Below are 18,753 nucleotides of genomic sequence, written 5' to 3'. Positions count from 1 at the left end.
TGTCCTGCCCCCCTGCAAGATGCCCCCCTGCCCATGACTGCCCATGTCACAAATATCCAAATCCTCCACTGACCACATGTACTCTAACTGCACATTTCCTCTCACACTCATTTCACTTATTTTTATTAATATTTTTGTAAATAAATGAATCAGACTGGATTTGGGGGTAAAATCTTAATTTAATCACTGAGTTTGCATTGAGGGGTGTATTTAGTATTGAGTGATTTGATCATTTGCATGCATTGAATTTCAGCTCCAAGTTTAAATGGAAGACATTTACATCTTATCCAGAGCGATTTACATTTTTATCTCATTATACATCTGAGCAGTTGAGGGTTAAGGGCCGCGCTCAAGGGCCCAACAGTGGCAACTTGGTGGTTGTGGGGTTTGAACATGGGATCTTCCGAACCGTAGTCCAATGCCTTAACCACTGAGCTACCCCTGGTCCCCTGGAATACAATAAGTGTGATGTAGAACAGTCCACATATCACTCACCTCTTTGAGTGGAGCTCGTGATTCTTCTAGTGATGTATCTGTGGTTGATCTCCTCATAGACTGCCTCAGGCTGAGTCTCATGCCTCGTCTTAGAGACAACTGGGAGTGCAGAATAATAATAATAATAATAATAATAATAATAACTGGTGTTGTAGAGAAAATAAACTGTGTGAATGTGTGGTACCTCTCCTGAGCACTCTGTTCTGGTAAAACAGTACCACCAGAAGCACTAAGGCCAGGAAGAGCAGCGTTCCCAGAACAAAGAGAACCAGTGAAGGGGTGAGTGGAGCTACAGCTGATGGAGGATTTGGAGCGGCTCTTCCTGAAGTCAAAAACACAGAAGAGGATCTTAATATGAGACTGTAATCAGAAATATTTAAAGAAATGGTGAACAGTAACAAATATTGTATTGTAACAAATATACATACCTGATGTGGTGGTGGTGGTTGTAGTGGTGGTGGTGGTGGTGGTGGTGGTGGGTGTAGTAGTGGACACTGTGGATATGTCTGTATTTGCAGAAGAAAAAAACTAATGTGTTAAAAATATACTTTTACTAGATCAGGATTTTGACATGCTGAGCTTTCAAGCTAACATCAAGCTAACATCTAAGATTATGTATAAAAGTTATCAAGTCTTAACAGAGTGGGAAAAGTGTCCTCCTCTGACCTGCACAGGTTACTCCAGCATGGGAGCAGTCAGTGTGTTTCTTCAGGGAATGATGACAGTCCCACAGGTAAATCTCATCCCCTCGACACTTCACTCTGTTCAGCCAGATAGTTCCTTCACCAGGACCAAAGCTAACATTCCTATCAGCACTCAGCGCCGAGCCACAGCCCAGCTGTCTGCACGCCACCTGAGCATTCCTAATGTTCCACTGATCGTCACAAACGGAGCCCCACGTAGCGTTATGATACACCTCCAACCTCCCAGAGCAGCTTCCCTTTCCTCCACTCAGCCTGAGAGCCCAGTGCTCTACATCACACACATCACACATGGCTCGAGTTTAACAAAAACAGGTATAACAGGAATAATTGGTCACTAAAAAAAATTATTTAAAGCAGGAAGATGAGCTTTGGGTTCTGTTAACTGCTTTTATCTCTGTTGCTTTAATTTGTATAAAATGTGAGGAAGAATAATGACCTCAGGATGATTCAATAAAGTTCTCAGCAAATGATTTTATGGATACAGGAGGAATTCCATTTCTACAATGAGTAATGAAATTGAATGTAAATGAAGAACAGCACTAAAAGCTTTTCCTTATGTTTCCTTACTTGAGCAGTGTTTCTGAGAGGGAAGTGAAGAGCACTTTTCTTGTGTATGTAGAGACTTTTTATCATCTGCAGTGATAAAATACACACATTAATGAAATGTTACACATGCAGGTTTATCTCTCAGAGCAGACTTTTATCAGACTTTTAACTTCATATCTCAGTAACATTAGTTAAACACTATTCACAATAAAACACTGCAGTTTATATCAATAAACAGAACCAGAGAAGTCTGACTCCACCCACCTGTGCAGGTAATATGAGCCACTTCATCACTATTATCACATGTGTTCTGTCCCCAGGGTGAAGATGGACACTGCCACAGATTAGAGTCGTGTTTCCTACACTTCAGTTTATCCAGCCAGTTAGGAGCAGATTTAACTCTTGTTTTAGTGTTTGACAGACTGCCATGTCTTCCACAGTTCAGCTCTCGACACACCATGTTTACTGTCTCATCATCCATCTGATTGTGACACACATTACCCCAGGTTCCATTGTAGAACACTTCCAGATTCCCCTCACAGCCCTCTGTGAGTCGTATCTCTTTAAACTCTGGGGAGAGAAGAACAACTTATTAACTTGTCTATATTTAACATGTAACAGGTTGAATCTCAGTCATCACACTGTACCTGAGCACACGACTCCTACATCCTCCTGGTGTCCACATTCCCCCTCTTCACACAGCAGAGATCTGCAGTTCCACAAGGACGTCTCGTTCCCCTCACACGTCACCTCATTCAGCCATATGGACCCAGTTCCAGGACCAAACCAGGCTGGTATGTGGTTACTGAGGGCCACTCCACACCGCAGCTGTCTACACACCACCTGCGCATCCTCAATATCCCATGAATCATCACACACTGTCCCCCACAAGCCACTGTGCAAAACCTCCAGCCTTCCTGCACAGTCTCCCCCAGAACCAGCCAGCCTGATCGACCTGGGGCCTGAATTTTTTTTAAATTCATTTTAACAATATGTAAAATTAATGCAATTTTTAAAAATATTGAATAACAATACTTAAAGATAACCTTTAAAAATAAAAGATTTATTATTTGTTAAATGTTGTTTATTTTTAGATGTTATGCTATGTACCTGAGCAGGTGATGTACAGCTGTTCCCCAGAGCTGCAGTTGACAGGTTGTGCACTGCTGCAGTTCCCCAGATGAGCTTCACTCCCAGAGCAGCTGAAACCCGTTACACACATGTGTTTGTGTTCAGTGGTGGATGGAGAGGAGCGGTAGTTCAGCACAGAGCCACAGCCCAGCTGTCTGCAGAGCACAGACGCCTCAGACAGACTCCACGAGTTTAGGAGAACTCTCCTCCAGTCCTGCCTAAAATAAATCTCCACATCCCCCTGACACTCGCTCCCTCCAGACAACCGCACTCGTCCCTCATGAAACGCCATGGATGATCCTGAAGCAGAAGAACATAATTTAAATATTCTAATGAACACTGACTTTATTCACTAACATGGTGTAGGTGAGGTTAATATCTCACCATTACAGATGACTCCAGCATCGTGTTTATGAGAGCATGCAGCTCGACTCCATGATGAGATGTCACATTGTGATAGGTGTGTCTCATTCCCCTGACAATCAAACATATCAGCCCAGATGTGGCCACTCCCCTCCCCAAACCAGTCCACCCATACCACAGCCACAGCACTCCCACAATTCAGCTGTGCACAGAGAACATCTGCAGCTCTTATATCCCAGCTTACAGCATGAACTGTGCCCCAGTCACTGAGGTACTGGAGCTCCACTCGACCAGAACAGGAGTCTGGTCCGTTCACCAGCCGCGCCCCTGTGTGACCTGAACAAACAGCCGAGAGCTCAGTAAAAAGGAACATTAACACAGACACCTTAAAGTTTGATTGACAGGTATGTGCTCTCTATTTAAACAAAAGTTAAATCATGATACTTAACCAGAACATATTAATCCCACATCGTTGTCATGGGAGCAGTGTGATTGTTTGAGTGAAGATAATGTTGAACAGAAGGTAATGTCAGATTCATTTTCTCTACACTGAAGCTCCTCTGTCCACACCTGACCCTCCCCTTGGCCAAAAGCAGCTGATCCCAGCACCTTCACAGGAATCCCACAGCCCAGCTCTCGACACACAACCTCCGCATCCTGCTTGTTAAAGTCCGCATCACACACTGTGGACCAGGAACCTCCCTGATACACCTCCACTCTCCCAGAGCACCGGTGAGGACCAGCACTGAGTCTCGACATTCTGTGACCTGTGTTTCATTTAATTGTGTAAATATTGTGCAAATTGTGAAGAAAATGGAATTTACAAAAAAAGAAATATATATATATTATTTTTTCTTTTACTGAAATTCTTAATTCATAATAATATGACATACACTAAACATGCATATATTTTACCTAGCTGTATTTAGTTTTAAATAGAGAAGTTTACCTGAACATGTGACTCCAGCATCAAGAACATGAGAACAGAAATGTCCCCCTTGTGAACTGCAACTGTTCAGTCTCAGCTCTGATCCTCTACAGTACAAATCATATATCCAGATTTCTCCTGAACCTTGTCCGAAGTCAGCCCAGTACTGCAAATCTACAGGCTCTCCACAGTGCAGCTGTCCACACACCACTGCAGCATCTTTCATATCCCAGGCAGAACCACACACTGTTCCCCACTGTCCATCATGAAGAACCTCCACTCTCCCAGCACAGCGACTTCCACCATTCACCAACCTCACACCATCTGAGAGGGAGAGAGAGAGAGAGAGAGAGAGAGAGAGAGAGAGATTTGGAAAGAATATATGCAAATTAGAGAACATCAGTTAAAATAAATGTACATTTACCCCAAAACATATATTGATATGAAAACCACCAGAAATCATCAATTTATTTCTTTCATTTCTTTCATTCTTTATATAATATTTGTGTGCTAATGCTAACAGCAGCATTACAGGACTCAGAATGTTCTCTGTCAAAATGAAATGAATAAAAGTGAATCCACCTTGATGTTGTTTATAACTGTCTTCATGATTGAAGTTAATAAACTGTAACATTATCATCATACCTGTCTGTATAACTGTCTTCTGGTCAGCTGCAATGGTGTTTTCATAATTTCCTGGATCACTCTCTACATTAAAATACAGATATTTTAAATGGTGAAGTCATAATTAACATTAAGGATACAGACACAGTGTGTGAGAGACACAGCAGTGACATTAATATCTAATGGAGGAAAGTTCCTCATGTTCAGAGTCGGGTTGTGCAGCTGCTTACATCAGTTATTTATATTAATAATGAACACCTGCATGTAGTTTATGACTCTTCCCACTATAAGGTTGGAAAAGTTTTCTTGGACATGGACTACAAGGCCAAAAATTTTGCTGCATAAATAGCCCAAGTTGTAATTATTACATTAATCACAGGTTGAATTTAACAAAATGTCTTCTGTATTCTGTGTATAGAATAGCACTTGATTTAACACTTCCTGTTATTTTACACTTAATGATTTATATCATCCTTTGACAGTTAATCCTGTGCAGATCTGAAAAAATAAAACACCAAGTTGGTGGAATGTAATGTGATCTATTGTAACACGCTCATACTGAGTGTATGGACATAAACACCATTCATTTTCTGTTTAGTGAATATTCACATTGTGTTAATTCAGTGATCTTCACTGTAAACGAAACAGTCCTACAGTCTGAATGAAACACTGATCTGACTGTAATAATCAGAGTCTCTGTTCTTTCTATCTGAATAAAATTAAAGCAAAGTGTAAATGTTAAAGGCAGGAGTTTTTAACTTGGGGTTGAATCACCATGTGGGGAATATAATAATAATAATAATAATAATAATAATAATAATTATTATTATTATTATTATTATTATTATGTTTGTGAAGTTTGGAGTTCCTCTAAAGCTGATTTTACACCAGACCCTGGCAGTGCAGTCTGTTAAACTCAGTATTTATTTTAATTCAATTTAATTCAATTCAATTAACAGTGAAGTAACAGTTTAACTTTTAACAGTGGTCATTGTCTCAAAGCAGCTTCGCAAAAATAAATTAAATTCATTTAAAAATAACAATAAAAAAAGAAAGAAAAAAAGAGAAAAAATAATAAAATAAATTGTGTATGTGTGAGAAAAAAATGTGTCTAGATAATAACGAGATGAATGAATGAAATATCTCTGATGAGCAAGCCAAGGGTGACGACGACAGTGGCAAGGAAAAACTCCCTGAGATGGCAATAGGAAGAAACCTTGAGAGGAACCAGACTCAACAGGGAACCCATCCTCATTTGGGTGATAACAGATAGAGATGATATAACACCATGTGTGTTATGCAGCTGAAAGTACAATATAACAGAAATTCTTTAAATTAACATGAAGTCCAGTTCAGCATAGGGATGAGTCAGTAGGTGCAGAGGGCAGATGGTGTCTGGATCACTGGGAGCACAGGAGCAGGATGTGTAGCTCCAACCATAATAAGGCAGAATCCAGCTGGAGCTGGTCCTTCTCTGGATGCCTCAGTAACCTCGCAGGGTTGGCCTTCGTCTACTGAAGCTGGTACAATGATGCCTCGGGATGGGTGGAAAAGTACAGAACAGATGGAGAGAATTAGTGTAGTTGCCATTCAGGATAGGTGTACTAGAGTATGAAGTTATGGGATGATTTCATGGACCTTTTTTTTTTTTCAATTTAATTTCATTTGTATCGCGCTTTTAACAATCATTATTGTTGATTCGGGACTGCAATCTTCTCTGCTTCACCGAGACATGGCTGAACCCAGCGGTGCCGGACCACGCCATCCAGCCGGCCGAGTTCTTCTCGGTTCACCGCATGGACAGGACGCGGGACTCGGGGAAGTCAAGGGGAGGCGGCGTGTGTTTAATGGTGAACAGCAGCTGGTGCAACAGCGCGAGCGTTATTCCTCTCACACGCTCCTGCACACCAAATCTGGAGCTACTGTCCATCATGTGTCGTCCTTTTTACCTTCCTCGGGAGTTTACATCGGTCATAATCAGCGCCGTTTATATTCCACCACAAGCGGACACGGACACTGCCTTATGCGAGCTGCATGAGGCACTCACACAGCAACAAACACAACACCGGGACGCTGCGCTTATTGTGGCGGGGGACTTTAACAGTGCCAACCTCAAACGTGCAGCGCCAAACTTTTATCAGCATATCACCTGCCCCACCAGGGGCGAAAGGACACTGGATCATTGCTACACCACAGTCAAGGACGGCTACAAGGCACAATCTCGCCCTCCGTTGGGTAAATCCGACCACGCCGCCATCTTCCTCATGCCAAAATACAAACAAAGGCTGAAACAGGAAGTTCCGGTTCAGAGGGAGGTCGCGCGCTGGACGGACCAATCGGTGGCCGCGTTACAGGACGCACTCGATGACGCAGACTGGGACATGTTCAGAAACAGCTCCGATGGTGACGTCAGCGTGTTTACGGAAGCGGTTGTGGGATTCATCGGAAAACTAGCGGATGATACCGTGGAGAAAAAGACTATTAAAACGTTTCCCAATCAGAAGCCGTGGGTGGATAAAACCATCCGCAACGCTCTGAAATCTCGCACTGCTGCCTACAACACGGGACTTGCGTCGGGGGACATGGAACCGTACAAGGCTGCGTCATACAGCGTCCGGAAGGCGGTGAAAGAGGCGAAGCAGCGCTACGGGAGGAAACTAGAGTCACAACTCCAACAGAGTGACTCTAGGAGCCTGTGGCAGGGATTAAGAACAATAACGGATTATAAAGCACCAACATCCGGTATGATAAACGCAGACGTGACTCTGGCAGACGAGCTGAACACTTTCTATGCTCGCTTCGAGGCTGCAGCTAAAGACGCTAGCGATGCTAATGCTAGCGGCGCTAACGGCTGCAGACAGGAAGTCACTGCCAGCACCGGAAGCGCGTTCATCATCACCGAGCATGACGTGAGGAGAGCCTTCAAGAGAGTGAACACCAGGAAAGCAGCAGGACCAGACGGCATCTCAGGTCGTATTCTCAGAGCCTGCGCAGACCAGCTAGCACCTGTGTTCACTGAGATATTCAACATCTCTTTATCTCAGTCGGTGATCCCCACATGCTTCAAAGAGTCCATTATTGTTCCAGTCCCAAAGAAACCTCATCCTGCTTCCCTCAATGATTATCGCCCTGTAGCCCTCACTTCAGTAGTGATGAAGTGCTTTGAACGCCTGGTCAGAGACTTCATCATCTCTTCACTACCAGACACACTCGACCCACTACAGTTTGCATACCGTCCAAACCGTTCCACGGACGATGCAATCTCACATCTCCTCCACACATCTCTCACTCACCTGGACACTCGGAGGGGGAATTATGTGAAAATGCTCTTCATCGACTACAGCTCTGCATTTAATACCATAATTCCCTCCACACTCACCACCAAGCTGGAGCACCTGGGACTTAGCTCATCCATGTGTCAGTGGATCTCCAATTTTCTGACTGGCAGACCACAGGCAGTAAGGATGGGCGGCCATGTCTCAGCCTCCATCACTCTCAGTACTGGAGCCCCGCAGGGTTGTGTTCTGAGCCCCCTGCTGTACTCTCTGTACACCTCTGACTGCGTGGCCACTACCAACTCCACCACCATCATCAAGTTTGCTGACGACACTGTCGTGGTGGGCCTGATCACCAACAACGATGAGACGGCCTACCTGGAGGAGGTTGGAAATCTGGAGAACTGGTGCCAGAGAAACAATCTCCTCCTGAACGTCAGCAAGACAAAGGAGCTGATAGTGGACTTTAGTACAAAGCAGGAGAGGAACTACCAGACCCCCATCATCAGCAGGAGCCCAGTGGAGAGAGTGGATAGCTTCAGATACCTCGGTGTTCACATCACGCAGGACCTGACATGGTCCTGTCACATCAACACCGTGGTAAAAAAGGCCCGGCAGCGTCTGTACCACCTCAGACGCTTGAGAAACTTTAGACTGCCCTCCAAGGTGCTCAGGAATTTCTACTCCTGCACCATAGAGAGCATCCTGACGGGAAACATCACGACCTGGTTCGGGAACAGCACCATGCAGGACAGACGAGCTCTACAGAGGGTGGTGCGATCAGCTGAGCGCATCATCCGCATCGAGCTCCCTGACCTGCACTCAATCTACACCAAGCGGTGCTGGACCAAGGCCAGGAAGGTCGTGAAGGACCTCAGCCATCCCAACAATGGACTGTTTACTCTGTTGCGGTCTGGGAAGCGATTCCGCTCCCTGAGGGCCAACACAGAGAAACTGAGGAGGAGCTTCTTCCCGCAGGCGATAAGGTCTCTCAACCACACCACTAGGCAAAACTAACACAATATTTTCACAATTCTCAAAATCAATCAATCAATCTTTATACATCCATGGACACTATGGACAACTCCACGCACATCACATCTACACTACATGTTCACGTTTACATTCTGGACCATTGCACAAAGACACTTTAATAACCATTGCACAGTCACTTTTCCTATGCATACTTGCACAAAATTAAAGTTCTATGTATACAATATATTTCTATTTTCAGGTTCTATTTTTTCTAGTTAAATTTTTATTTAAATTTTTTATCATATTTCTTCTATTGATATTTATTACTTAAGTTTTAATTCTCTTTTTAAGGTCACTGGCGGTCGTGTAAGCATTTCACTACATTTCGTACTGTGTATGACTGTGTATGTGACAAATAAAATTTGAATTTGAATTTGAATTTCATTGTCGCAAAGCAGTTTTACACAATTAAAAGAATTATGAAAGTTTGTATTAAATGTGTATGAATCCAAAATTATAAGAGTAAGATCCACATTATTATTTTAAATGAAAAGACAGAGAGATACTGGACATTCAGCAGGGGATGTTGATGTATTATGTTTCTATCACAGACCAAATAAAATGCAGATAAGCAACTGAATTTAGGAGTGAAACAGCCGTATAATCTGCTTCCATTTGGAACCCTTCAACAAAGATACCTGAAAAACTCAAAAAATTCAAATCTGCCTAAATCAGACCATTTTTTAGGTAAATCATCTTACCTGAATGCTAAGAATTGCTGCTGTAATCAAAAAGACAATTTGCGCTTATCTCAGGACTCATACTATACACCTTTTTCCAATATTCTGTACGGTTAACCTTCACTCATCTAAACCTGTATAATGTTATTAAAAATAAAAAAGAGCAGATGTAACCCAGAAAAATGTTCTTTTTTTTTTTTAGTCTGATTCCTCTCAAGATTTTCTATTTACTCTAATCTCAGGGAGTTTTCTCCTTCTGTTAGATCTGGTTTGCTCAATAAAGATCTAAATCTGTATCAAGATTTTAGTTAAGCTGTTTTTTTTCTTTATTAGTAAAATGGTGCCACACAAAACCAATAAAAATTTTATTGAATTTATCACTAAATAACTTCCTGAACTTAAATCTAGTTGTGTAAAAACTAAACAGCCAGCAGTTGAACTCATCATGGTCTCACATTTTGGCTTCATCAACAACTGTATAATTCACATGAAAACATTATGAATCTCATCGCTCATTCATGCTGTAAAACTTCAATCAGAATCAATGTGGTCATTGTTTTTCACACTGAATTTCCACAGCGCACTGTGACAAAACAAGCAGGAAATGCATGCAAGACAAGGGTGGACCAGCCGTCATGGGGCACATGATGACCCACAAATTAACTGCTTTTTCCATTAAACCCTGACTTTCTGTTAGTCTATTTGTTGTCTATGCATTTGAGGTTGGAAAACCTACAGGGGTAGAAAGTAATACCATATAATTCACATACCATTCATTACCTATCCTGATATCTGTTATTTACTTTTATTACTCATTTCTATTTTTTAAAAGAAAGCATTCTAAATTTCATTTACATTCTAAAATAGTTTTTTTCTTTGTGACTTTTTAAGCATCAGACATCTTGAGTTAGTTGAGCTAAATTTCAAACCAATCTAAACTTTAACAAAAGTCAGTGAAGATGACTTATACCATCCATAGGCATTCTGATATTGTATAATTCTAATATCATTGTGACACCTGTACCACCACGGTCCCGGGGAATATGATCTGGTTCTCCGGATTACTGAGCCACCGCTTGGTCTCCCCCAAGTGTGTCTACGTTGTTATACTGTATGTCTCACGAAAACACTAAATCAAATTCACCTGTGTCTTTCCCCTGTGTGTCTATTTAAAGCAGCCAAACCAGTAGCTGTCTGTCCGTGCACTGTGATTTTCGTTGGTATGGAAGGTGTTCTAACCCCCACTGTCTCTTGTTTCTCTCAGGATTAAACGTGGTCTGCAGGGGCGAGGTCAGATTAGTATTCCATCTGAAAGGGTTGGAGTTCACAGCTGAGGGGTACTCAGATCTTCTGTAATTCGACAACGCTGTTTTTGATTTTCTTTAAACTCGCTTTTGTTTTCTGTAACACCGACCACCTGCAGACACAGTCTGAAGAATGCCTTATTTTTGTCTGGTTTAAACGATTAAACTTAAATAAAGACTCGTTGAAATCACTTCCTGCATCTGCGTCTGTCTCCAAGCTCAGGATATCATGACAGATGCACGGACCTATCGAGACGCAGCAGGAACCTCCCTGCCAGAAGACGACTCATTACATGGCTACCTCCAGCATTTAATAATTATTTCATCCATTATTTAACCACGGCTGGAAATAAAAGCTAGAATGTGATGTGATTGTGATTTCATGAATGAAATAAAGCTGTTCGTCTTTTGTAAAGCACTTTCACTTTACAAAAGACAGCGTTTTTATCAAAAGGTTGATAAACGCGTGTTGTACAGTATATACAACGCGACAGCGCGCTCAGTTACTCACTTCTCACCTTTCATGTAGGTCTGCTCGGACTTATTAATTCGTTTTAAACCCCTCAAAAATGCGTGTGTATACAGCTCTGACCATTTTAAAAAAAACGTTTGCGTTTATTTTTCGACGCGCACCCAAAACAATAGAGAACAGTGCACCGTATTTGCTTTCAAACATTTACAAAATCACAACGTTTTTTCGTTATTGTGAGTTCGCCTAAATAAAAGTTTTATAAAGGCTATGTAGTCTTATATAGTTTTGCACATTAATCAGAGTCCTCATCTGTTACATTTTTGAGGACAATAGTTTTTTTTCAGCCTGTCACGGCGTGCTCCCAAATCAATATCGCACCTCGCTCACTAGTTAGGCGGCCCCCCCTTCAGATATGCGAAGCAGCGGGGCTGCGGAATTAGGCACGGATGGTAATGGTTAAAATATTAACAAGGGGGATGTTTAATGTCATGTGGGCATTATAAGATTTGTACTGAAAACTTCTAACTAAAAAGTGGCAGCTGGCACGCCTAAAAATAGACGCAGGTTAATTTTTTTTATAGTCTAAATAAAAATCCTCCTCTTTAGTGCCTCCTATTCCTATTAATCCTAAATTGTTGTTCTCTTAGTGCCACTGCGCTTTACAATGCCAGACAACATTCAAATGCAAATTATTCACTCTCCCCAAGTGTGAATCAGCTGTTCTCACCTATACATTCAGAGGAACTGTAATGCACCTCTCCACACTCAACCTCTTGAATCTGAGGCTCTTCTGAAGACTTTCAGTGATTAAGGCCTCTTTTTAAATTTGTGTAAATTTTATCTTCTGGATTCTAGATTCTAAAGTTGACATTGTTACCGTTTTTAATCCTTGGAATGGAAGAAATCGATATTTTCCTTTTTACAAACTATTAATTCCACCTATACAAATGTGACAAATATGCAAAGGAAAAAATTAGGAAGGGGCAAATACTTTTTCATGGCACTGCACATGTAGTCAGATTGTTCCACTGGGATCCGCGGTAACATAAACACGCGCTCTTTGTCGGCGGCGCACTTGCGTATCCTTATGCGTAGAAAGGAGATGCATGGTATTATGGTTTCCGTCATTTTTTAAAAATATACATAAAAAAATTAATATACATATATTTGCGTACTGACTGGGCTGGCCCACATTGGCCAGCAGCCCACCGGGAAAACTCCCGGTGCTCCAGATGGCAAGTCTGCCACTGCTCCTCTTTGCTTTCCTATTGTACGTAGAATCAGCGCTTAACCACGCATAAAGTTTTGTAAATTCGTTTAACTTCTATTTTATAAGGGTTTTGCCAGCGGTGGTACAGCGCAACGGGGGTCATTATTTACTATTAAAGAAACTTATGATGATCTGTCACGGCGTGCGCTGTGATGGGTGTGCGCCCAAATCTACTATCGATACTCCCTCACTCCGTAGGTTCCCTGAATAGGCGGCAAAGGGACGGAGCCGCTTATTCGTTTCGGCTGGCGATAATTAACGTTAATATAATCTCGGGCTTGCTCCGCATTATAAAAGCAAGGCGCAGAGTTTAGTCGGAGGTCCGGGAATTACGTTATGTGGTGGAGAAGTACTAGGCAGTGGCGGTTCTACACTGAATTGCTCCCCGGGCGAGACCCCCCCCCCCCCACCCGTCAGCGCCACTTCTAACCCCCCTGCGCGATGTGTATAAATCAATGTGTGTGTGAATAATATGAAATTCTATTTGATATAGGTGTATGGGTATATATTAACTTATGATAGGGTACTTTTACTATGCTAACTATGAAGTCAGATTTAATTGTTACCATTAAACATTTTATATCTACGTGTTTATTTTTCTATTTATGTTTTGCTGGCGAAATACATTTTAGGCAAATTCCCCCAGCAGGGAAAACCGGTTTGATGACTTCACACCTGTTGTAAAGGTGAGATGGGGGATTACAGTAACTGTGGGTGCGCTTCACCTCGGAGTGCGCTGTCGCGTTGTATTCAAAGAATAGACTAAAACAAAATCATGTTTGCTTCAGCATTAGAAACAATATTGTATTAGACTAACTTTATTAAAGATTATACACTTTTGTATTCTTTGTTCACACACGTGGGCATCTTAAAATTTTTAAATATTGATCCTTTCTTGATGCAGCGAATTTTTTAAGCAAATTAATATTAATTTCCATGAATAAAAAGGAGGAAGAAGAAAAGGTTACACGAAAATAAGAAAAAAGCTTTAGAGGTAAATGCTGTGAAATGCTTCAAATGAACAGATTCTGCCTATAACAGGTCAGGGACAGTGAGGCTGGATCCAGCAGCGCACCACATCCCACATCATAATACACTGGATCATTAAAGTGGAGATAATTTTTTTTAACTACTTACTAGTATAAAAATATAACACAATACAAAAACATAAAACAAAGTTTTACCGAACATATATTGGGTCATATTTGTAAAACAAAGAAAAGAATAATAAGTCAAACAACATATAAAAATACAATATTTTCAATGTCCAGTAGCACCAGTCATACAGAGAGCCAGGAGGCTTACAAACAGTTTGACAGCAAAATTAAACATTTTGTCAGTATTGTGATTTTTTAATTTATTTATGTATTTCAAAAGATGCAAGACAATACTGCCAAAATGTATCATTTACATGCTGTCAGAAAATATTCTTTGCATTGTCTCTTATTGAGTCACAAGGGTGGTAAAAAGCATTCATCATTCAAAGATATTCATATCAGTGTAGTTAGTATGATTTTGAAAGTGCTTTAACTCCACCTGGCACAGTTTAATCCCAGTGGAACAATCTGACTACATGTGCAGTGCCATAAAAAAAGTATTTGCCCCTTCCTGATTTATTTTTTCTTTGCATATTTGTCACCCTTGTAGTGGAAGTCCAGGGCCACTTTTTGGTCCCAGTCCGCCCCTGTAATAACGAATGGAGAAAGCGCAGTCAAAGCCCGGGGATTCTGTGTTCCGCGGGGGGCCAGTCGTGAATAGCTGACCCTCAGTGACAGCCAATGAAATTGAAGCATTTTTGCCGCTTTCCATGTGGTGTGGCGTTGCTTAAATAATAGTATAAAACCATCCAGACCCTGGTTCGAATCCCGCTCTGGGTGAAAATGTAATAAATGTGAATCCTTTGTTTTACACTTTTTGCATGATAATCATTAAATTATAGCAACTGTGTGGTGAGTGCTAATGTGTTTCATAGCTTAAGAAAAAAAATTCTCAATTGCAAACATGCATTTAGTACCTGTAGGGGGCAGGAAAATGTGTTGTGTCTCTTAGGCGCCCACTGACAGCAAGCGACAGAGCTCATAAACGTGTCAAGCTCAAACTGATATGTATTTATTCTTCATTTTCTTCTCTCCTTCAATGATGATACTTCTTTGTCTGCGCTTTCTCCATTCAGAATTATTATTATTATAAGTAGTAGTGCTCTTATTATTGTTATTATTCTTATTATTATTGTAACGCACCTGCGCATGTGCAAAAAGACTACAAAGATGTATATGTTGCCTAAAAAATTATTGTTTTATTGTGTTTATGCACTTTAAATATACACTGGTGGCTCAGTGGTAGATGATTTGCCTGCCATGCGGAAGGCCCGGGTTCGATTCCCGGCGCACTCAGTGACAGCCAATGAAATTGAAGCATTTTGCGGCTTTCCACGTGGTGTGGCATTGCTTAAATAATAGTATAAAATAGTCCAGACTCTGGTTCAAATCCCGCTCTGGGTGAAAATGTAATAAATGTGAATTCTTTGTTCTACACTTTTTGCTTATAATTATATTAAATTATAGTGAGGTAAGTGCTAATGTGTTTCATAGCTTAAAAAAAATCTCAATTGCAAACATGCATTTAGTACTGAAGCATAACTTGATAATGTAATGGCATGGTTTGTGGCTGTTAAATAATAAGACTGACTTCACTTATTCAGCCTACAGCCTTCACATGTTTTGTGGCACATTTATTTTTCAGGGCTTTGTCATGAATATGCCAATAAACATTTATATATAACAAAAATAAATATTGTTTATGATGAAAAATTTGATGAAACTAATTTTATTATAAAATAAACAATATAAAAGTATACATGTCCTATTTTTTCATATACAACATATTTATTATCATATTGCTTATTTTATTGTCTAATGTAATTTGTAAACCACTAACCTATGAATTTATGTTCTAATACAATATTTGACAGGGATTATGTTGGGAGGGGGAAATCCATGGCAGAGGGGCATTTCAGAGCATAACAGTCCCTAGACCTTTTGTTTTGGTGTTTATGGGTGAACACGATGATTTAACAATTTAACAATTATCTGATTATTTTTTTTTTTTTTTTTTCTCCCCTAATTTTTAGTTGTGGCCAATTTTTCCCTGTCACTAGAGGGCTCCCACATTAAGGCTACTACTACCATTTAGCCGGGAGGGCGAAGACTATCACGTTAGGGCCGGAGTAACACACTCAGAGGAAAGCGCTAGCTGCTCCTTCCGTGTGCGCGAGCTCACAGACGCCCCTGATTGGCTGTAGAGCCGTGATTAATGTGGGAGCGCAAGTTCCTCTCATCCCTCCCCCCTGAGATAGCTCGGCCAATCAGCTCTCTCTGTGCCTCCGGCTGTGAAAGAAAAACAGCATCACCCGGGGTTCAAACCAGCGCTCCCCGGATAAAAGGCGAGCAATTTACCACTTACTAACTATTAAACACGAATATATATTAGTGGCATTTTAATTCTTTTTATGTATGATTTATTTATAACAAATACACAACACAAAAAAAAACAAAAAAAAAAAACAATCGAAACATACAAAAAACACAATCACACAAGACAGTAGAAAGATACACTACAAAAAAAAGTTATGGAGAGAATTACAGGAACAATAATATTGGAATGAGTAGCATTATAAGGACAAGTAAAACAGAGTACAAAGGGAAAAAAAGAGGAAAAAAATAAATAAATAATAATAAAAAAAAATAAATGAAGGGGGGGGGGGAGCACAGACATACATGCCAAAGTCTTCCTAAACTACTGCAGAATCGGTGAACCGAAGAGATTTAACATAATTAAGAACAGGTTGCCAAATTTTAGAAAATTTAACCTGAGTACCACGTAGTGAATGTTTAATCTTCTCCAACTTCATAAAAGTAAGAGCATCTTTTATCCAGAGAGATCGAGTAGGGGGGTTAGAGCCCTTCCAGTGCATTAAAATAATGCAGAAGGGTAATAAATGCAACAAGTTCAACAAAGTAAGAGGGCATGGAGTATCCACTGGGTAAAACCCCAAACAGGCCAATCAAAGGTTCCGGGAGGATCTTAACTGAGGTAATGGCTGACAGAGAGTCAAAGACAGATGTCCAAAATGAGAATATAACCGGGCATGACCAAAACATATGGATGAGATCAGCAGGATCACAATGACATTTATCACAGTTAGAGACAGTGCCAGGATATATACGAGCCAGTTTACTTTTGGACCAGTGGACTCTGTGCACCACTTTACACTGCAGAACTCCATGACGCGCACAGATAGAAGAGGTATGTATTCTTTTCAAGACTAGCTGCCAAACCGAAGGACTAATATCAATACCAAGGTCTATGGACCAAACATAACGCAGACCATCTGAAGCAGAAGAATTAATTGAGAGGGCAATAGAATATAATTTTGAGATCGCACCTTTAATGTTAGGATCCAACTTAAGAACAGAATCAAGTGGGTTAGAAGAAGGAATAGCAGGGAATGTGGAAAAGTTAGTTCGAGTAAAATCCCGGGCCTGTAAGTATCTGAAAAAGTGAGTGTTCGGTAGATGAAAAGCATCTTTTAATTGGTCAAAAGAAGCAAAGATACCATTAATGTACAGATTCTCTACTGAAACAATCCCGTAATCTTTCCAAATCCCAAAGGTTTTATCTGTAAGAGAGGGAGGGAATAAAGGATTTAAGTGTAGGGAAGATGACAAAGGTATGGCCTGGAGTCCAAAGTGTCGCCTAAATTGGGTCCAGATCTTAAGACTGGCTTTAACTATAGTATTTGTGGAATATGATGGAGCATGTAGTGACAACGGAAGGCACAGCAGAGAAGTAAGAGATGAGGGAGCACAAGAGGCAGCTTCAATTTGCAGCCACGGTGGTGGTTTATTGCTAAAACACCACCAGTACAAAATGGAACGAATGTTTGCAGCCCAGTAGTAAAATAGAAAGTTAGGTAATGCTAAACCGCCCATATCTTTAGTTTTTTGAAGGATATCTTTCCGGATTCGGGGGACCTTTTTATTCCATATAAAGTGAGAGATGCAAGAGTCGAGTGAATGGAAAAAATGTTTTGATATATAAACAGGCAGACATTGAAAAAAGTATAAAAATTTAGGGAGCACATTCATTTTGATACAGTTTATGCGGCCGGCTAAAGATAAAGGTCAAAGAGACCAACGTTGGGTGTCATAAGTCAGTTTGGCCTGAAGTGGGGAGAAGTTAGCTTTAAACAGATCCGAATATTTTCTAGTGACCCAGACACCTAGATATTTGAATTTTTCCAGGGAGACCTTAAATGGTAATAAAGAGAAGGTATAAGACAAAGCTACGTCATTAAGGGGCATAAGTTCACTTTTGTGCAAATTCAATTTGTAACCAGAAAATTGGCCAAAGTTCTTCAGCAAGTCCAGAAGTGAAGGAATGGATCGATCCGGGTCTGAGATAAACAGTAAAAGATCATCTGCATATAAAGACAATTTATGCTCAGTACCTCCTTTGAAAACACCCTGAATCTGACTGGTTCTAAGGGCAACTGCTAAAGGCTCAATGGCGATGGCAAACAGCAAGGGAGAAAGCGGGCAACCCTGCCTGGTTCCACGCTTCAGAAGGAAATAGTCAGAGAAATTATTGTTTGTACGAACCCGGGCCAGGGGGGATGAATATAAGAGCTTTATCCAAGAAATAAATACATCACCGAAGCCAAACTTTTTAAGAGTAAAAAACAGATATGACCACTCCACACGGTCAAATGCCTTCTCTGCATCCATTGAAATAATACATTCGGGTATGTCTAAAGATGAAGGCGAATAAAGAATATTTAGTAGCCGTCTGACGTTATGAAAAGAGTGCCTGTTTTTAACAAAACCGTTTTGATCTGGGGAGATGATTGACGGCAAAATAGCCTCTA

At 40.8% G+C, this 18,753-nt stretch overlaps 1 pseudogene; it reads right to left on the bottom strand.

Annotated features, from left to right (window-relative positions):
- Positions 1–18,753, bottom strand: part of LOC128534664 (scavenger receptor cysteine-rich type 1 protein M130-like) — a 69,691-nt pseudogene that overhangs the window by 27,729 nt on the left and 23,209 nt on the right.

Source organism: Clarias gariepinus, chromosome 12, assembly GCF_024256425.1.
Source record: "Clarias gariepinus isolate MV-2021 ecotype Netherlands chromosome 12, CGAR_prim_01v2, whole genome shotgun sequence".
NCBI classification, from domain to species: domain Eukaryota; kingdom Metazoa; phylum Chordata; class Actinopteri; order Siluriformes; family Clariidae; genus Clarias; species Clarias gariepinus.
The sequence above is the reverse complement of the archived record's forward strand: the minus strand, read 5'-3'. Positions and strand labels throughout refer to the sequence as shown.